General features: G+C 38.4%; 1 protein-coding gene across 4 annotated transcripts in view; it reads right to left on the minus strand.

The window, feature by feature from the left end:
- Positions 1–7,500, minus strand: part of ZEB2 (zinc finger E-box binding homeobox 2) — a 131,944-nt gene that overhangs the window by 42,069 nt on the left and 82,375 nt on the right. The window lies entirely within an intron of this gene.

Genomic DNA, 7,500 nt, shown 5'->3' on the forward strand with positions numbered 1-7,500 from the left:
GTACATAAATTGTCCACTTTACCACCAGACAAGAAAGATTAGAGTAATAAACACGGGGCATTAGCTCAGCTAGAGAAACACACCAGCCGTTACGCACACACAGGATTGCCAAGAACTGTTAACCCAACTCTCCAGAAACACACACAAAAAAACAAGTCAGAACCATGACATCATGGGAACAAGAGGGAGGGAGGGAAGGAGGGAGGGAGGGGGAGAGAGAGAGAGAGAGAGAGAGAGAGAGAGAGAGAGAGAGAGAGAGAGAGAGAGGGAGCACCAGTGGAAAAAAGCGCAAACAATTTTCAGGTTCATTTTGATTTCTCTGCGCCTAATAAAGCAATCCTCCACTAAGTTATCAACTGAGCTATCTCAAGTGGCTCTCTCCAGCTATCGGATTATACAAAAGTGGCAGAAAAGGAGGGAAAAAATGAAAAGGATTGTGTGTCAGGTTCATAATGCTTTTGGAGAATTCTGGAAACATGTCTAGTTACAAATTTTAGTCAGTCATATCTGTTTGCTTTGACAGGTTCCCAGGGAGCAAAAAAGGAACAAAAAGAGAGAGATTTTTTTTTGTCATGTGAGGCTGGGGACAAAAAGATTACACCGTGCATATCTGCTCATAATATGATCTTTGTATAATCCGCGGGTCTGCACTTGCCTTCTGAACAACTGCACAACAGGTGCAAATTAAAATGAAAACGGCAGCGGAGCCGGGCAAACAGAATCTGCTGACCTGGTTTGAATACCAATTGACGGGGGAAACAAAACCTTTTCAAGAGGTGTGACCACAAGGGCTTAGGCAAGTTCAGGCTGGGTAATGCCCTCAGATCTACAAAAAGAGAGAGATATTACAACGTCCCTGCTCTAGCTGTGTGGCCCACATATACCTTAGTACAATCAATAATGTGCTGCTTTTTCCCCCTGGTGACTGAGATTTAACCATTTCTTAGCAACAAGCAGAAGATTCTTTTCAAATTTTTCTGAGCACTGAGTGGGGGTAGTGTGTGTGTGTGTGTGTGTGTGTGTGTGTGTGTGTGTGTGTGTAGGGGGGGCGTGTACCAACAAAAGCTCCTAAGGCCTGGGAAGCTTTCAATCCACCTCCTAAAAACTGATCTCTGGGCACAGGAGGAATAAAGAAAGGTCCAGAAGGAGTGAATAAAATTATCTAAGGCTGGACAGGCATTAAAAGGCCTTTATCCTGAAGAAGAGAAAAAAAAAACCATGCCTTTTAAGGTCTTTTTCTGCATGGACTACAATATCCCATGTGACACGTGAGTGTTCCTGCAGCAATACAATTGAAATATTTTCTTGTAGAGAAAAAGGGAGAGAGAGAGAGAGAGAGAGAGAGAGAGAGAGAGAGAGAGAGAGAGAGAGAGAGAGAGAGAAATGATTTATGAACAGCCCTTGCGGAGTCCCAAATATCAGAACAATCTAAACAAGCAATGAAGTCATGTCTCACCATATAGGGTCAAAAGTACAGCATCCATCACCTTCACAGGCCAACAATACTTCATAACCTTTAGGGGTTCTCACTCACAAATAGTAGTAAATACTTTTTAAACTAAATAAATAACGGCTGTCAAGTTCACTTACAGAAGCAGTCTGCCATCTTTTCCAGAGCTGTGTTAACTAGGCTAGCTGTTCCCATAAGCCATTCTGTCACTCTCTCCTCCCTCTTTTTAATCCAGGTAAAGTAGCCACAGCAAACTTAGTTTATATATATATATATATATATATATATATATATATATATATATATATATATCTGAATTCAAATGAGATTGTTTCTTTAGGTTCTTTTGGGTTGACTTACTGATGATTAAAATTAAATCCACCAATACAGATGTGGATTGCACTCCTGGCTTTCCACCCCATGCCTGCTTCTGAATTCTTAGGATTTTCCTCTAAAATTTTACCTCAAGCCTAATTGGTAGATTTTCCCAGGGAAAACTGAGACAATTTTCATCAAAAGAAAAATATGTCCCATGCAGAAGCTAGCACATGGTAGACTTAACCCCATTCTTATTTTGAAATAAAAATGTGAGGATTTAACGTTATAAATGAGAGAATTAATTAATTGTGTGTGTGTGTGTGTGTGTGTGTATGTGTTAGAAAATAATAACATTTCTTTGAACAGCTTCATAAAAATTGATTTAAAAGTTTAGAAAGAAAACACAGGCTTTCTAGGTTCTTCTGGGTGGAATAACTTCTCTTATATAAAGAAGAGAGATTTTCATTTGTAATAGTGTTCTTTCTTTACAGAAATTGTTGTTGTATGACACTATAGGACAAGATTTCACTATGTAGCCTTGGCTGGCCTGAAGCTTGCTATGTAGACATGATTGGCCTTGAACTCACAGAGATCTGCCTACCTATGTCTCCGTGGACTAAAGGCACGTGCCACACATCGGCCGGGCTTTGAATAAGGGACCCTGGGAGATTATATTTAAGAGTGCCTGTTTGTTGAACTTACTCTACAAACTATTTTAAAAACTTAAAAGCACAGACCCTCCCATAGGCCTTGGCAAAGGCTGTTTGGTCATATACGCTATGTTGTGTCATATACATCATCCCTGACATAAGTCTCAACACAATTTTGTACATGCATTGGCACTACACGGCTAGCACAAAACAGTTACTTCAAAAGACGTAAAGAAGTGGGAGCCCGAAGAATTCCTTTCTGCAATTCAATAAACAAGGGGGAAGATGTACTGTTTGCTGGCTCAAAATAGACACTAATTTTACATCTGTCTCTGAGGCACAGCAAAAAGCCAACTAAAGAGCAGTAATAAATGTCCAAAAACAGCATCAGTATCCAAAACTCTCACAGTAATCTTCCGAGGAATTAATTACAATTCTGTGTAACAGTCGCATTGGCAAAATGCACCCATAATTATATACAGGTACTGTAATGTATTATAGGGAAATTTGCCATGTGATACCATGTTTACATGATAATTGATGGATAAGATAAAACTATTTGCATATGAAGTGCATATGAATTATTGGCATGCCTTACCGTTTTATGTGGAGTCATATTAAAGTTTCATTTGCTCTAGAACTGTATGTGTGATGTGGGGTTACCAAAGGGTATAAAGATGATGCTTAAATTTGCTTTATAGCAAGCGGCCTTTGAAAGATGTATCTGAATATGCATTACTAAAAACTTGTATTTAGAAGGTTGCATAGTTGATCTATAATAAGCATTATTTTCACCTTGCCAGATTCTATTATTAAATCCTCTCTCTTCTCCCTCCCAAGTAAACAATAATCTAAATTGTATCAATGTGACAATTAATTTTACAGTCATAAGTAATGGCTTCTCTTTATTGTCCATAGCTATAAGTTTTATTTTCAGAGTTTTGTATTCTGGTGACACGTAAGAGAACAGTAGCAAAGTGTGACATTTTTATAATGTCCATACCTGCTGGAAAATTTCAACACTTGCAAAAATGGCCTATTATAGCATTTAAACATTGCTGATAATTAGCTTGACATTTGAGAAAGCAGAACTATTGTTTTGAAGATGCCCTATACAATGTTACCTAACTAACCCCTTTTCCTCCTTAGATTCTTTCTCTCCATTATTCTGTCAGTTACAGTACAAATAAGATATCAGTGGCTAATATAGTAACATTCGAAAGAACTGAAGTGAAGGGGCAATGCTTCATCTACACCAGGAGCAGAAGTTTTATTGATGTAAAGGAAAAAATTACATATGCATATTATAGACAGCTAATTGTTAATAAGGCGGTCAACAATGATTTCCTATAAATCCACTCAAGTTAAGTGTACCAACAGGACCTTCAATGCCATCATCAAACATTTATTAAATATCTACAATATCGTAAACTTTTAGAAAAATACAGGGAGGTGCTATGATCACCTTAGAAACTTTTACAGCTACTTTACTTAGAAAACAGATGCATAAAATTGTGCTAGAGGAGCACTTGAAGTCAGCTTGTGAGTTGTGACAAAGGAGATAACACAGGCAGAATGAGGCCAAGTGGCCTGTCAAAGGCCACATGGTCATTTGGTGGCAATACCCTAGCAAGAAAGCATGACTTCAGGAAAATAATAGCTACACAAAAAGATGCGTAATAATACAACTTCCCGGCAAAGAAAGCAATCTAAATTTAAACTGTACAAGTCTAGAGTAAAAGAATGGAAATCTCTGGGATTTTGGGGGGATTTTTGTGCAGTAAGATGGAGATGCTTAATTTTAAATTGTTTTGATGATTGTTACTTTCATGGATCCCCTTAATTTGAGTTATAGAAGCCTACCAATTTGATCAATTACCAGAATCTAACAATACACCCTTGTTTCCTGCAGTAGTTTGGAAACAATAGAAATAAAGAGGCAGTTCACAGAATTACGAGCTTGCAACTTGCCTTCTTGTCCCAGCACCAACATGTAACCAGCTGTGTGGCCTTGGTCTATCACCCAAGGAAACTTTGTACAAATGGATAAAAATAATGATAACAGGTTCCCTGCTTCTGAGATTGTCACAGGAGTCGAGAAAATCGTTCATGTGATGGCATTTCATGAAGCATGACACACTAATACGGAAATGAAGGATCACGTAACTGTTAGAACCACTGACATAACAAAGACAGGGTAGCTCACTAGTGCCTTGCTTTGCTTGCTTCTTGCAATTTGCAGACGCTGTAAGTAAAAGGAGGTGTGCCTACACACCAGCGACTACTTAGGTGTCGTGCCACATCTTTGTTGTTATTGCAAAGGTTGAGAGGTCAGTGTAGGCCGGAGCACTCTCTTGTCTTCTATTAACATGCCACACAGACATGTAGCCTCATTTTAAGAAACATCTCCACTGATGAACCAGCTCAAGTTTAAAGAAGGCCTTTGGGATTCTGAGTTATTTGCTCTCCTCATTTTTCAAAGCTTTGGAGGTCATTTAATTTGGGGAGAGTGGTAAACAAAGCCCCCCCCCCCCGGGCTTGCTTTCTTAGTTGGTCTTTCTGGGTGGAGAGTTGGTGGGACTTCCTTAAAGGACTTTCCATCTGAACTCTGGTCTGTCTCTCTCCTCTCCTACTCTTACACATCTTGCTTTCCCAGTATGTGCTTGCTCCTCAGGACAGGATGTGGCTCTTGTTTTCAAGGTTTTTATCCAGCGACTCTTGTTTTTCCAGGAAAGGTTTATCATGGACACCCCTCTCTCATGACAGTTAACTGGTTACCTCTCTCTGCACAGGGGTTGAAGCGGGGGGGGGGGGGGGGGTGGGCAAAGGTCACACAAACAAATTCAAGGCTCAATCCCTCGCTTTATAATAGGGCCTAGTGACCACTACAAGGAAAAGACAAAGCCAAACAGAGATTTTTTCTTCCAAATTTGAGCATATGTCACGGAAGTGCATCAGCTTAAGCTTCCAAATTTAAAAATGGGTATGGCTTTATCTATCACTCAGAAATGAAAAATGAATTAATACTAGAAAGAGACTGTCAATTCAAAATATTCGAATGGAACATGCTATTAAGCACAACACACTGTTATAAAAGAATTATTACCAACATACTATAGTGAGGCCTTTATAAACTAGCTTGGTCACTTTAATTTTTTATCCCAGGAACATTCAAAGGCATTAAACCTGCATTATAAATTAATGAGTTGTAAAATGTCAGCTGATAAAACAAAAGCAGTTTCCAATGTAGAGATAAAAATGTTTCCATTTCAGATTAGCTATGTAAAAATATGCATATTAAGTGAAATGAGAGAGGAATTTCTGCATGCCACAATTTCGGGAGCTTGGGGTGGGAGGCCAGTTCCTCCCCCATGACCTGATACAGGAACATCTTGGGGGTGATTGTAGCTCTTAATCCAACAGGAATCAATACTGCCTTCTCTTATGCCTGGAAGTGTTTTCAAATTTTAGTATGATAGTGATTTTAAAAGAGGTTCAAATTTTCATAAAATTTTAGAGGCTCTGCTTAAACTTGAGCATGTAGGTAGTTTAGTTACCCTCTAAAATTCTTGCTTAACATAGGAAGCATTAAAAGGTGACAAGTAAAAGCAAGACTCCCTTTGGCATCATCATAAAGCAGATATTAGTCAAAGAATGTGTGATAGTAAAGTCAGTTATCTTTTAATACAAGACACTTTATTCCCAGGTCACGGTGTCCTAAGTGAAATTCATGATCTCCCAAAGACATGACATCTGCTTGTTTGGTTTTGTTTTGTCTTGTTTTGTTTTTGTTTTTTTTTAAAGTAAATATGTTTGGTTTTCCTGTATATCTGTGACTCATAATGATTTTGATCACCTTGCTCAACTCCTGCCAAAGCAAAGCAAAGTCATTGTACTGTTGCTTCAAGCATGCTCCCCTCTGCCTTTCTTCAGTTAGTTTTTGTAGTTTTTTTAAATTTCCATCCTTCAGAATTCTTTTCAGCTTCACTCCTTGTCTGTATCTATACTACGGCTACACTCCAAGGATATAAGACATGGCTAAGTCCCACTGGTGGCTAAGCAATGTGTCCAAAAGTTCCTTTACCAGCAAGTCTTTCCTTATGACATATTTCCGGAAAGCCTCAAAACAATTGCTACATGGAAATATTTTATATACACTGCGTATCTATTTGTCACGAGTTCTTTAATGCTTTATTAAATATACCAAGTGAATTTATGTCTGTCAACAATATGCCCAAAGAGAAAAAAGATTTTAGAAGATTCTCTAATTGCTGTACTTCATGATCATTCAATGACTTATTTTATATAAACCACCAAAAACAAATAAGAGGCCATGTGGCAAGCATGTTCATTGCTATTCCTCAGGCATGTGAAAAATAACTGTAATTTATTTAGGACCTGTAAGCATAAAATAATAAGCTCCTGAGCCACCAGGATTGTTTTGGAGTTTTTCTTTTATCTGAAATGAGGGCGGGCCTTGTCTAGCTTTAAGTTTTATAGTCATAAGGCCTTGGGAATAAAACCTTGAATAAACCAAGTATCACAAAACGGGAAGTGTGTCCTTGTGTAACTAGATATTGTGTCTATCACCTTCCTCTGGAAAGGTTACACAACCTTCAAAGTCCATAAAAGGTGTAAAGTCAGTAACTGCCAGGATACATTGGAATGTTTTGTAGAAACTACAGAATAGAAAAACTATAACATTTTCTCCAATTGTTATATACTTGCTCCACCCCTGAGCCTCATCTGTGATAGTGCATTTTTCTAAGATATAGATACTGCTACATATTTAGCTATCATATCCCACCAAATTAAACATATGCACACACACACACAGACACACACACACACACAGACACACACACACACACACACACACACACACACACACACACACACACGGTAACTTGAATCTATATCCTCATGTGAAGCCAAAAACAGTTAAGGAAATGTTTTCCCAGTAAGTGAAAGACTTTCTGTGCTTCCCGAGAAAGGAGACTGCAGTTCTAGTCAATCTATAAAAAAAATAACTGCTTTCAAGTATTTGTCGGTCAGACAGACCTATCTGGTGAGTTCCTTGGC

This window comes from Acomys minous (assembly GCF_964271855.1).
Source record: "Acomys minous genome assembly, chromosome: 10".
In the NCBI taxonomy this organism is placed as follows: Eukaryota; Metazoa; Chordata; class Mammalia; order Rodentia; family Muridae; genus Acomys; species Acomys minous.